Source organism: Magnolia sinica, chromosome 6, assembly GCF_029962835.1.
Source record: "Magnolia sinica isolate HGM2019 chromosome 6, MsV1, whole genome shotgun sequence".
Classification (NCBI taxonomy): domain Eukaryota; kingdom Viridiplantae; phylum Streptophyta; class Magnoliopsida; order Magnoliales; family Magnoliaceae; genus Magnolia; species Magnolia sinica.
In genome coordinates, this window is record NC_080578.1 from 69,960,940 (window position 1) to 69,973,051 (window position 12,112).

Consider the following 12,112-nt stretch of genomic DNA (forward strand, 5'->3'; position numbering starts at 1 on the left):
GCTGACATCATGGGGCCCTCTGATGGATTGCATGGATGAAGCACATACATCATGATGGGTCCACATACGTGGCCAGCACGTCAACTGGGTGGACAGTGTGGATCAGACCACGATTGGCCATGTTACTCATGGCAGTACAACAGCTATATTACTGATGTAGTGTGTTAGCCGATCGACCAACAACAAAGGTGGGTCCCATGTGGGTGTGATGGCCAACCATAGGGTTTATTTAACATGAAAGATTAATATATATATATATATATATATTCATACATGTGGGAGTAAGGGTGGGTGGGAGTGTCAGCGTCCACACGTCCTGATAAACACGTCCATTATGGTAGGCCTCACATGAATGGACGGTCTAAATGGAAAATATCCATCTGAGTGGGGCCCATGAACTCATCAGATGGATGGACTGTCTGGATATATCCAGCAAGGTGGGCTCCCACGTGGTTGTGACCCCACCACAATATACATATATGAAATATTAATATAATATATATATATAATATCTTATATTATATATATTATATTATATTATATAAAATACAAAAGGGGGGGGGGGGTGTTTAGGTCCAGCGTGGTGATCTCCACTATCCTAACAGTGGATGGTGTGGACCTTCACCTATAATAGGGTGGGCCACACTATCTGATGTATAGTTTATGTATAACACATATTTGTGGGGCCCACTCCATCATGATAGATAGAGAGAGAGAGAGGCGTGAAAGGGGACAGACCCCGCCACTATTAGGCCCTCCCTTGTATAATGCATACATCATGTGGGTCCGACAACAAGTGAGCCCTTAAAATAAAAAACAATGGTAGATCACCCACCTATCAACCTTCTTCCTTAACTCCTTGGACTTGTATGCTCTGTGCCTTCAATTTTAATGGAGGTTGATGAAAGATGATTGGTTGAGATGAGAGATGAGAGGGTAGGAAAGTGGGCCACACTTGTTTTTGGAGGGAGAGCTTGGACGTTGGAATTTTTGTTGCTTGGGAGTGAAGAGAGAAAATGATTGGGAGAGAGAAGTGATGGGTGAAAAGGGATGGAATGATGGGTGATGGATGGAGTGATGGAGTTGTAAGAAAGGGATGGGTGGAGAGAGAGAGAGAGAGTTAACTTTGGGAATGGGAAGGGATGGGTTGCTTGTACTTGTGGTATGGTGTGTACTTGACTTAATTGATTGATTGATTGATGGGATTGGTCATAAAGATTCTCTTGAAATTCGCACACCCGGCATTTTTCTCGAAATGAATGTGGGCCCATATCATCTAGCCTAAGTATCAGATCGGTATGTGAGTCGTGGCATTGGAACCACGGCGATGCCGCGATCGCTAGGGTACAAGTTTTGGGTTGAGCTGACTTCGATATGCAGGACTCGGCTTAGGATCACGCGCAAACATCAGATACAAGTCGAGGGTTGCCAAAATTCGACCGAGAGGACCACGGGAACCTACGGAATGGTACGGTATAGGGTTCGGGTCTTACAAAAAGAATTTCATCATTCATCCACGTGCACATCAAAGACGCTTACATATACACGTCGTATACATAGACAATTAGACATCATAGATTTTAGCTAATTCATGCATTTTCAGCTACAAAAAGTCAAGGGAGAGCTTTTCCACAAATTTCTATTCTTTTCCATAAATTGTTATGATAAATCATTGCTTACTTCTAAAAACTATAGTATTGGCTATAAGAAGAAACATGGTTTTGTTGCAATATATTGTTCATTGCAGATATTGTAATTGGTGGTTTCTCCTGCTTCACAATGGGAATACTAGAGATTTAAGCTAAAAGTTCTAAAAACTTGAGGAAGGAAACACTTGATTTTTAAGCTAAAAGTTCTAAAAAGTGTGACCCACTTAATGGAAAGCTTTTATCTCACAACCTTACGCTACATTGGTGGATGTGGCTGCATTTGGTTGGGCAATGCTTCACACACATGTTAGTAAAACTTACCCACAACTTATGCTTGGTCCAAGATTCAGGTTGGAAGAATCAGGTTAGATGAGTAGCTTGGTCATGCATATGTGTAAGCTCTCTCATCAATCACGTGAAATGTGCAAGTAGCATCACTTATAAAATCTAGAGAGTACAAATTAAATCTCTAGTTAAAGCCTAAAAATGATGCGTAATTATTCATAGTAAAGTAATTCATCAACAAAGTAGAAATACATAAATGCAAAAATTGTGATGATGCACTCATTCCATCCAAATGGGGCAAGTGATAATCCACACTATAAATCCAATGAATCTCGGTGTGGATGGAAGATGCCCTCTGATAGAGAGGTTCTTGATCTTTCGATCAATGTCCCTGAAGTAAATGGTTAAGGAAAAAAAATACAGCAATAGTCTGTAAAAAATGCCAAAGAGTGGATGGTTAGGAACTTCCACTTGGTTTGGGTTCCAATAAAATGAGAAATTGTGAGATTGTTGACAAATTACAAATGCAAATCAGATTTTGTCCTAGATATGAAATCACCATTTTCATTTAATATTGGCTTGAAGGTTTGGACTGACTGCACAGTTCAGACTTCTTCATTCATCGGTGTTCTCTACTAACAAGGAAAGATTAGAATATTGCCACAAAAAGGAACACATGTTACAGAGCAAACAATCATATGGAATAAGAGCATATGCAAAAAAAAATAAAATTATGTCACTGCAAAATATACCCACTATTGGGTACATCTAAAAACATGAAATGAACTTCCCCATTTAAAGATGTTTTCATGTTTAAATGTGAAATGTACATTATAAAAGCATTTGAATCCAAAGTATTGGTCACATCATGTGAAAACAAATAAACTACCCCATTAAAAGGATGACTTCATGAATTTCCTATTATCAGCAATGGTGGTGATAAAAGAGTGCAATATCCAATTGCAGGACTACTTGCTCATCTAGAAGACCAGTGGAACTACTAACTATAGAAATTGAAGTTAATTGGTCCTTGGGTATCAAGTTTCTTTTCCAACAATCTTCCAGAAATAAGAAGTGAGTTCTCACATTATCCCCTTCAAACGGTTCCAAAATCTAAGCTCTACCGCATTGCCAACATCGAAGGGGTCAGGAATAAAGACATACCTGCTAGTGTAACTCTCATTAATCCGAGGAAAATCTATAGCAGATGCTGATAGCTGCTTTTGTGAAGCAACACCAGTTTTCATGTTGAATCACATTTCATATCTAGCTCAAAAAGAAAACAAAAAAAAAAAGTTAGAAACATCGGCGAACAAGATTTTCAACGATAATATGGTGGTCAGAATTGCGTACAACTCATTTATGAAGGTTTTAAGCTTCTCTTTCACAGGTCTGCTAACCATGTCCAGTTCAGGATTCTCAATTCGACAAGTGACCAAAATAATTTCATCCTCCTCCTCCCAAGCATTGGCTAGTACAAGAAAGCAACTGAAAGTATTAAAAAAGACCCAAAGAACACCTAGTATTTTCCTATTCATGAAATAACAAACAAGTTTTCAAGAAAATGATACCAGTTCCCTGGTAACAAAAATATTCAACAGTTCAATCAGTGATGCAAGCTAAATGTTAGATGACAATGGATGGTTCTCAATGACTTGATTGGCCATTCCAAAAACTCCCACCAGTGAGCAAAATGTTATATTCAGTATCAGGTGTTGGAGAATAATAAAATAAAATAAAAAGCTCTTCAAGTCGAGAGAATGATATGTGCATCCATGTAACCTGATGTCGAATGCCATGGGATTCATCAACTTATCCAGTATCCTGCATGGATCTACATTGTTGTTGTGCACCAGATAAATGATTGAAGCGTGGATTAAAATTTTGATGAGGTTTGTTCATAAGATAGACAAGATGAGTTTAGTATTCCATAAGCAAAATGAGCAAGAAATATTCACTATCAAAAACCCCAACAAAACTGTGTTCTATTCTTGTGTCTTGATTACTTGGAAGTCTAAAAGGAATTGGCAGTCTTGCAACCTAACCTTGAAGGATAATATCAAACCAACCATGCCAAAGCGAGCTTTCTTTGTTGCATCAAATGAGAAGATTAGCTTCCCACCCTTCACCATTTCCTGAAACTAGGAGTAAAGCAAGCAAAGAATTCTAGTTAATGTAATGGAACTAGCTTCACAACTATTGATTGCTCCAACCATTAACAAAAGGCATATACTGCACCTATGCATCATGTTTATCAAAATATCCCAAATATCACAAATCATATAAGATTCCAAACAATTTAGAATTGATCAATCCCTGTGAAATGTCAAGTTATATACCGAAGGCATACACGATCCATATACTGCACCTATGCATCATCTACATGGCCCGAGTACATACATTAGTATTTCCATACAAATTGAACCAAATCTAGCATCTCTTAAGTACCTTTCCAGCATATGAAAATTCTACACTCTACATACACAGATGCCAAACACTACTTATTCAACCACCCACCCGTGCCAACATTGCCTTGAAATATTAAGGGATTTATATATATCTTGCTACATATGAAGATATTGAACTAAATACCTTTCCAGCGGATGAAAATTATGCACTCTACATACACAGATGCCAAACACTACTAATTCAACCACTCACCCATGGCAACATTGCCCTGAAATAATAGATTATGCTGTTACGAGTCACTGGAGTGGAGTTTTACCCATCTCGTTTGTGCACATGATGCCTGTCCTGAAATTTGGGAAGAAAGTACCATGAAACTATCATTTTTGCCAGAGATAATTAGATGGTTAGGATCATTCAACACGAGCAATTTTTAAAAAGGAATGGCAAAAATTCCAGCTCTTTGGGACCTTATTCCCTGTGGCTTGTACTATAAAAATCCAGCTCTTCAGGAAAATAACAGGAATATGTCAAAGACATATACATATACCAACAACACAAAGAAAAGAATAGAAACATGAACAATTTCTACAAACTAGAATTGGTACTTGGCTTGTTGGCGTATACATAAAAGAGCTTCATAGCACTATCTTTAGGGTGCATTTGGTTGCACTAAATATCTAAAATTTCATGATTAATTGGTCTAATTTGGAACAAATACCATGTTTCTTGCAATAGTTGCACATCAAGAATATCATTCTTGCAAACACAATATTCTTGTGTGAGAATATGAAAATATAGAAGGAAAAAAAAAAAAAAAAGTGGGATCATGTATTCCCTTGTTTTAACTTATGAGAATCTGCAAATACAAAAGGGTAAAAAAAAGTGGGATCTGCAAATGTCTTGAATGATGTTGATATTTGATAGTGGTGGTGCAACTAAAGTGAATTCAGTATCATTTCATATTTTTAATTCATGTCCATTTAGTTTGCTATGGGTATTAGTTCAGGTACTACCAATGGTTACAAAAGCAAATGCAACAAAGTCTAAAGTACTTGAATCCAAGGCCACACAACCTAATCAATTTCCATACAATGGATTAATCAACTATGAATCTCATTTTATAGATGGACCAAGAAGTTAAAAGAATGTAAGTGCCTGTTGTAGTTCTCCACTCCAAGGGTTGAGAAACCTTTGACAAGGAAGTGATCACAGGTTCATCAAAGGCAGCTAATTTTAGCTTGAATTGAAAATTTAGCCAAATTGATGATAGATAGTACCCGTTCTTACAAATTGGGTGATTTTTACAAGAAAAACTGAAGGACAACACTAATAGAAACGATACGAATCAAATGGCAACGCACCAAAGGATCTCAATCCAATCCGAATCGGACCGTCTAAGAGATGAAACCGCAAAAGCCAAAAATCTAGTAAGCTTCAAAGTTAAAATAATTGAAGAGAATACTAAAAGAAATCAGAACATCTCAATTGAGCAATGACGTGGATTTTCCACATACCCAAATGAGACTTGTGGCAATAAGTAGAATAAAAGTTGTGTAGTTCTTATGACCGACGCAATTGTTAAGCGACTTCATGCAAAGAATAGAACAAATAACTACAACCAATTCAGTAGTAGTACTAACAGTTACAAAAGGAGAATTTGCTCTACAGAGAGACAGTTCCCTCAAAGAGAATATACAAAAGAACAACATTTTATGTTCTCATCAGATGTATGATACAGACAGGTCAGGATGCATAACGAAGGAAGAAGTAGTGTCAAAGAGTAAATATCTCTCACCCATCCTTTGAAGCATGCAGAGTTTCAAGAAATGCTAAGGCAGTACAAAGGTGCAAGATATGTCCATTGATCTGATGGGGGCCACCTTGAAGATGCCCTAACCCAAAAATCACAATGATCCACTTACTAGGGGAGCTATACATGTTGATCTATGTTTAACATTTGTGTGTCTCACTTGATATGCAGACTAGCAAGAATTTTGGGACAAGGTGTGTTCATGGCATTCCCCACCTAATGAACAACCTGGATCTTGTACATGTGTGACTTAAATCTCCACCTTTCCAGTCTGCCTACACATGAATCACCTTAGTACTTCTCTGTAGTTTTAGTTGGACATGGTAGAAAACATCTGCTAACTGAAATCCATATAGGCCTTGCCAGAAGACTGCCTTCCAGCAGACATAACAAAGCCTGGGAAGCTTGATGAGATTTTCAACCGGATGGATGCCAATAGTGATGGAAAGGTCACGTTCGATGAGTTCATGCCAATGTTGTAGGATAACCTAGCCATTCATCAGGATACAAACAATCAACTGACCTGGCCCAATAAATTAGGCTAATTAACTCATCAAATGTGCCCCATTTGGATGAAAACAATGGATAGCCATTAAAATTTTCATCAATGGTCCATACAGCGTACGCATGTGGTTCACCCTGACTGATGCCAAATCATCTACACTGTAGGTCCCAACTCCCACTCGATACAACTTGAATGCCCTAACCCACCTGCCTAGTTGACATGTGTGGTCGCATATGGGCCAGCAAAACCCTTAGAAAAGCTTCTTATTCTTCTTTAAAATAAAAAATAAAAATACAAAGAGCATTTAACTATATACCTGGCAATGATGATCAAATCCATCCACACATTTCTCATAGCTTCTGTAGTGTTTACTAAACTTGCGAACCTGCAAGGTGAACAAGAACTCAAAATATAGAAGCTAACTAATAGTCTGATGCAGAAACAAAGAAATGGGAAGCTTCAAGGCAATAAGAGATTATACAACTAGATGTTGCAGTGGAGCTTCAAGGCAATAAGAGATTGGAGGAACTTCATTGAATGGGGCATTTTACCCTAATTGGATGATCTGAACCATTGATTGGAGGAATTTTGGTAGATTACAACCAGTCATGGTAAGAAAAGTAGATGAATAGCATGGATAGTTGTGGGAGCACATGTATGGATGCATACCACGACTTTTGAAAGCTTCCTGGTTTGCCATTTACCAAAGTGCTTAATAAATACTTAGATATACGGACTCATACAATATGAAAACTGTAGACTTACACAACCTACATGAATTTTCAATTCTTATAATGGGAGACCATGTTTCAGTAATCCAGACCATTGGTGTGGCATTCCCCAAATGTGGACAATTATTGCATTTTTGTTCGTAAGCCTCTATATGTAGGCCACAAATAAAAAGGTTACGATTTTCCTATTGATAAGATATGTAATGCATAATCCATCTAGGCAACAACTTCAACAAATCAAGGTCTGGATGAGCTGTGACTACTTCCTTAGATAGAAAAACATGGTAGAATGAAAACTACATGTAGCAATTAGTCTTCTCAACCCTTTGGGAATTGGAAAGCGAGTGCAATTTGCTTACCCTAGCAGACCACGAATCTCCAACTGCTAACCTGACCATGTACAGACAGTAACAGTTGATTAGGCCCACGTAATTGAATCAAGAAATTCTTTACGTAGTTGAATAAGCCCTCAAGTATAAGCAATTAGATCATTAGAAAAGTAAAGAGAAAAATTGCAGAATGAAGCAAAATTAAAAGAAAGAAAACAAATTCTTTAAACATCGATGACGGCTGCAGAAATCAGAACACAGAGCTTAGGAAGAAAACATACAAAACAACGATGCAGATGGAATATACTGATAATACCAGTAATTGAAATTTAATGGGATCATATATGATAAGAGGCTTACAAGCCCCACAACACAGCCACATGCATACATGCGGCACACGTGCAGACCTACCATTAGGCCCGTTACGGGCCAAAATAGTCCAGCCTGAGCTCAGCTCAAAATTTTTATGATGGCCACAATCCCGAGTGTTTCTCGGGTGGGATGGGAGAGAGAGAGAGAGAGAGAGAGAGAGAGAGAGAGAGAGAGAGAGGCGGACCTGATTAAGCTTGCTATAAGATGAGAATGGCATAAGATTTAGGGCAGATCCCGGTGAAAATTCGGCGGTTTAGCCGGAGGTGATGACTAGAGAAAGTTAGGAAGAGATGATAGAGAGAGAGAGAGGAAGATTCCGGAGCTTGGAAGATGGGAAAGAGAAATCGGGGCGTGCTTTAAAGCTTGGAAGATGAGAGTGTAAGTGCTATGGTCTCTTGCTCCTTTGGTTGTCAAATTTTGTAGTGCTAAAACCACAATCTGTGTCTTGTGTAGCACACTGGTATGTATATATGGTCAAGGCGATGCAAAACATGTACAAGGACAATGCTTCAAGACAAGAACAAGATCTACTTCAAGAACTACAAGATCAAGTACATTATTCAGAGTTTTAAAACTACATCGAAAGATGAGATCATGTTCCAGACTCAAGGTGAAGTATAACTTAAGAACTACAGATTCAAGCTTCTAAATATCTCAGGTTCATGCTTCATCATGTGTCAAGAACTCAAACTTCATGAACTTCAAAGATCATTCAACATCTAAAGAAAAAGAAGGTTCAATGTTCATTACTAACAAGGTATGAAAGACCTTAGATTAACCTTAGGGTAGGTTATTTCAGATACATAATTCAATTGCTTACTTTATAAGTATTTTGGTCTATTCTTAGACTAGTCTTGGACTCTGTTCGACTAGTCCTAGCACTGGCTCGACCAGTCCAAAAAATTCCTTGACCAATCCTAAGTTTGTTGTAAATTTTCAGAATTTTTTGTTGAGCCACGACCAGTCCTAGAGACTGCTAGACCGGTCGTGTGAACAGTGCATGACTCAACCTCGACTAGTCCTGCAGCCACGACTCGAACTCCATCAACTATTCTAAGCACTGCACGACCAGTCATGGACAGGTCACGACTAGTCGTGGATGGCCTATGACCAGTCGTGGAACGGTTTTATCCAATCGCGCTCAAAATTTCAAAAATCAGTTCGACATACGCCCAGTCGTAGTGTTCACAGGACCAGTCAAAGTTATGACTTCTTCACTTATAAATAGAGCACGATTTTCAGAGTTTGATATCCAATTTAAGTAAATCAAGGCATCACTCTAAGAGATAAGTTTGTAAACTTCTTAAGCTAGCATATTTAATGTTCTCTTTTTATTAGCTTTTTATATTTGATTTTGTTTCTGCATTCCAATCTAATTTGAAAGAGGAATTGTAATATTTCACTTCTCGAAATCAAAATCAAATAGAGCTAGCCCAACTTGATTTAATTTAAAATCAATTAGAACCTAGAACCATTTCAAAGTGAGTATTGGACATTGAACTTCTCTATTCGAACTTCTACTCCGATTGGTTCTTTTGAGCTACAACAAAAGGAGAAATCCAGGTATTTTACATTTGTGTAAATCTTTTGTTATTTGGTATTTTTTAGATTGAGCCAAAAAAATCTCATTGTGTTGGTTATCTGAGGAGAGCCATAAAACTCAAAAAGTGGGGTTTTTGAATTGTGTAAGCCCATTTGAAAGACACAATTGTGAGGGTTTTAGGTGAACCTGAGAAAAACCTATTTTTCAAAGTGAAAGCTAATATCCATTGTGTGAGGATATTAGGAGTAGAGTAGCTGTGTGGCTGTTGTTTAACAGTTGGTGTACACACAGGTGAACCACTATAATTCTGTGTTTGGATGTGTGGTTTATTTTCTATATCTTTTATCATTCAATATTGTGGAATGTATTTGTGAATGTGAATGTTGTAATCTTTTACATTTCAAGCATTGTGGGGAATGTTGTAATAACTTAGATTTCAATTCCTTACTATTTATTTAATCCTCTGTATCAAGTTTGAGCTTTTGATACAAAGACCTTTTTAGGAAGCAAGTTGTCCTACCATAAACCTTGGTTTTTGGTGTAAGGTTGTCCTTAGAACAACATTTGTATCAATCTCTCAATACTCATACTTTTGAGGTTGCTTTTTATTTCAGTATTGTGAATTGATTATAGTGCTATCTTTCCTTTAGTTGTTTAAATTCTGTTGTTATTATTTTAAATTTGGCATAGTCCTATTCACACCCCCTCCCCCTCTAGGACACATAGCTTGGCCTTTTCAAGTGGTATCAGAGCCTAATAGCTCATTTTAATTGTTATTTCTTTTTGGATTAATTTCCTTAGCTAATCAATCTATGCTATTTAAGATGTCAAATTTTTATAGCCTTTCAATCACTGGGCCTCCGCCATTTGATGGCTCCAATTATGCCTATTGGAAAGCCAGGATGAGAATTTTTTAAAAAACCATGGGTGAGAGCATATGATAAGCCACAGTGACTGAATGGACCCCTCCTACAACTGAAGTAACTGGTATCAATGGATCAAAATCTATGAGAGTAACACCTTATTTCTCATGAACCACTCTTCAGAAAAATGAGAGTAGTGCTAATGCAAAAGCATTAAATGCAATCACTTGCGTACTATCACTGGATGAATTTAAAAGAATTATATCCCATGATATTGCAAAGCAAGCTTGGGATATTTTAGAAATGACACACGAGGGTACATCAATTGTCAAGAAATCTAAAGTCCAAATCCTCACAACTAAATTTGAGGAAATAAATATGGAAGAAAATGAGATGTTCATGCACTTCTATACTAGATTAAATGACATTGTGAACTTTATGTGGGGTCTTAGCAATAAAATCCCAGAAAGTAAAGTGTGTTCAAAGATACTATGCTCACTACCTGAATGGTTCAACTCAAAGGTGACCCGATCCACGAACTTCGTGATATGAACAATATGAGGGTAGAAGAATTAGTTGGCTCTTTACAGACTTTTGAGTTAACTTTTAAAGCTCTTAAAGGTAAATCAGTAGCCCTTAAATCTTTTAAAAATGTTTCTCAAGAAAATTGTAGTAATTCTGATTTAGAAAATTCTGAAGATGATATGGCCCTTTTAGCCAAAAAGTTTTACAAAATCTTCAAAAGTAAAAAGAGGGTTAATTTTTAAAAAATCAAATGATAAGAAAAGATCCAAATCTAAAACTTGGAAATCTTTAAAAGATAGTCAATGTTACAACTGCCAAGAATATGGGCATTTAACAAACAAGTGTCCTAAAAAGAACAAACCTAAGAAGAAAGGTATGTTGGCTACTTGGGATGAATCTTTTGGCACTGAAGCCTCTTTTGAATCAGAAGATTCTGAAACCGAGTCGGGCATTGAAGTTAAAGCCCTTATGACTCTAGCCAAGTTTACTTTTTTAGATCATGATGATTCAACTAGTGAAGAAAATCTGAATAGTGATCATGAAAATGAAGAAGATCTTCAAGATGCTTACAATGCCCTATATAAGTTGTAAAATTGCCGTAAAATTAAAATTTCAAAAAGAAAAGTTTTTAAAACTTAAAGAAAATTTTGATTCTCTTGTTTTAGAAAAATCCCACATTTCAAATTGTTTTAAAAAATCAAAATGCGATTTAGATTTCAAAACCTCCCTTATTGAAAATCTTAAATCTGAAAATGAAAAACTTAAACTTGAAGTCTCTTCACTTTTGAGTTTAAAGGATACATGGAGGTATGCCCAAGGAGATCCAAAGTTAGAAAGCTTTTGTCTGGATCAAGAAAATGTGGCGACTGATCCGGTTTGGGCTACGATAAAAATATTCCTCATATACAGAAAAATACTCCTCCTAAGTTTGTGAAAGGAGAGTCTTCAAACTCAAAGGAATAGTTCAAATCAAAATTTCTCTAAAATGACTAAAACTTTCTAATCTTTTAAACATAAAAGTACCCATATCAACTATAAAAATTATAACTAAAACTCTTTAGCTGAGAAAATAGTTGATTTACGTAAGGAGC

At 36.9% G+C, this 12,112-nt stretch overlaps 1 long non-coding RNA gene across 6 annotated transcripts; it reads right to left on the reverse strand.

Annotated features, from left to right (window-relative positions):
* Positions 1 to 1,959: 1,959 nt before the first annotated feature.
* LOC131248840 (uncharacterized) lies at positions 1,960 to 7,312 on the reverse strand. 6 transcript variants are annotated; one of them, XR_009172491.1, is made up of 8 exons: positions 6,975 to 7,312; positions 5,474 to 6,641; positions 4,596 to 4,688; positions 4,274 to 4,313; positions 3,717 to 4,069; positions 3,288 to 3,405; positions 3,099 to 3,200; positions 2,273 to 2,566 (listed from the first exon to the last, which is right to left on the reverse strand). It is a non-coding gene; the product is annotated as an uncharacterized LOC131248840 (long non-coding RNA). The 6 variants fall into 6 exon arrangements; XR_009172488.1 differs by lacking the exon at positions 2,273 to 2,566 and adding an exon at positions 1,960 to 2,096 and having other exon boundaries at positions 4,596 to 6,641; XR_009172489.1 differs by lacking the exon at positions 5,474 to 6,641.
* Between the last annotated feature and the right edge of the window lie 4,800 nt (positions 7,313 to 12,112).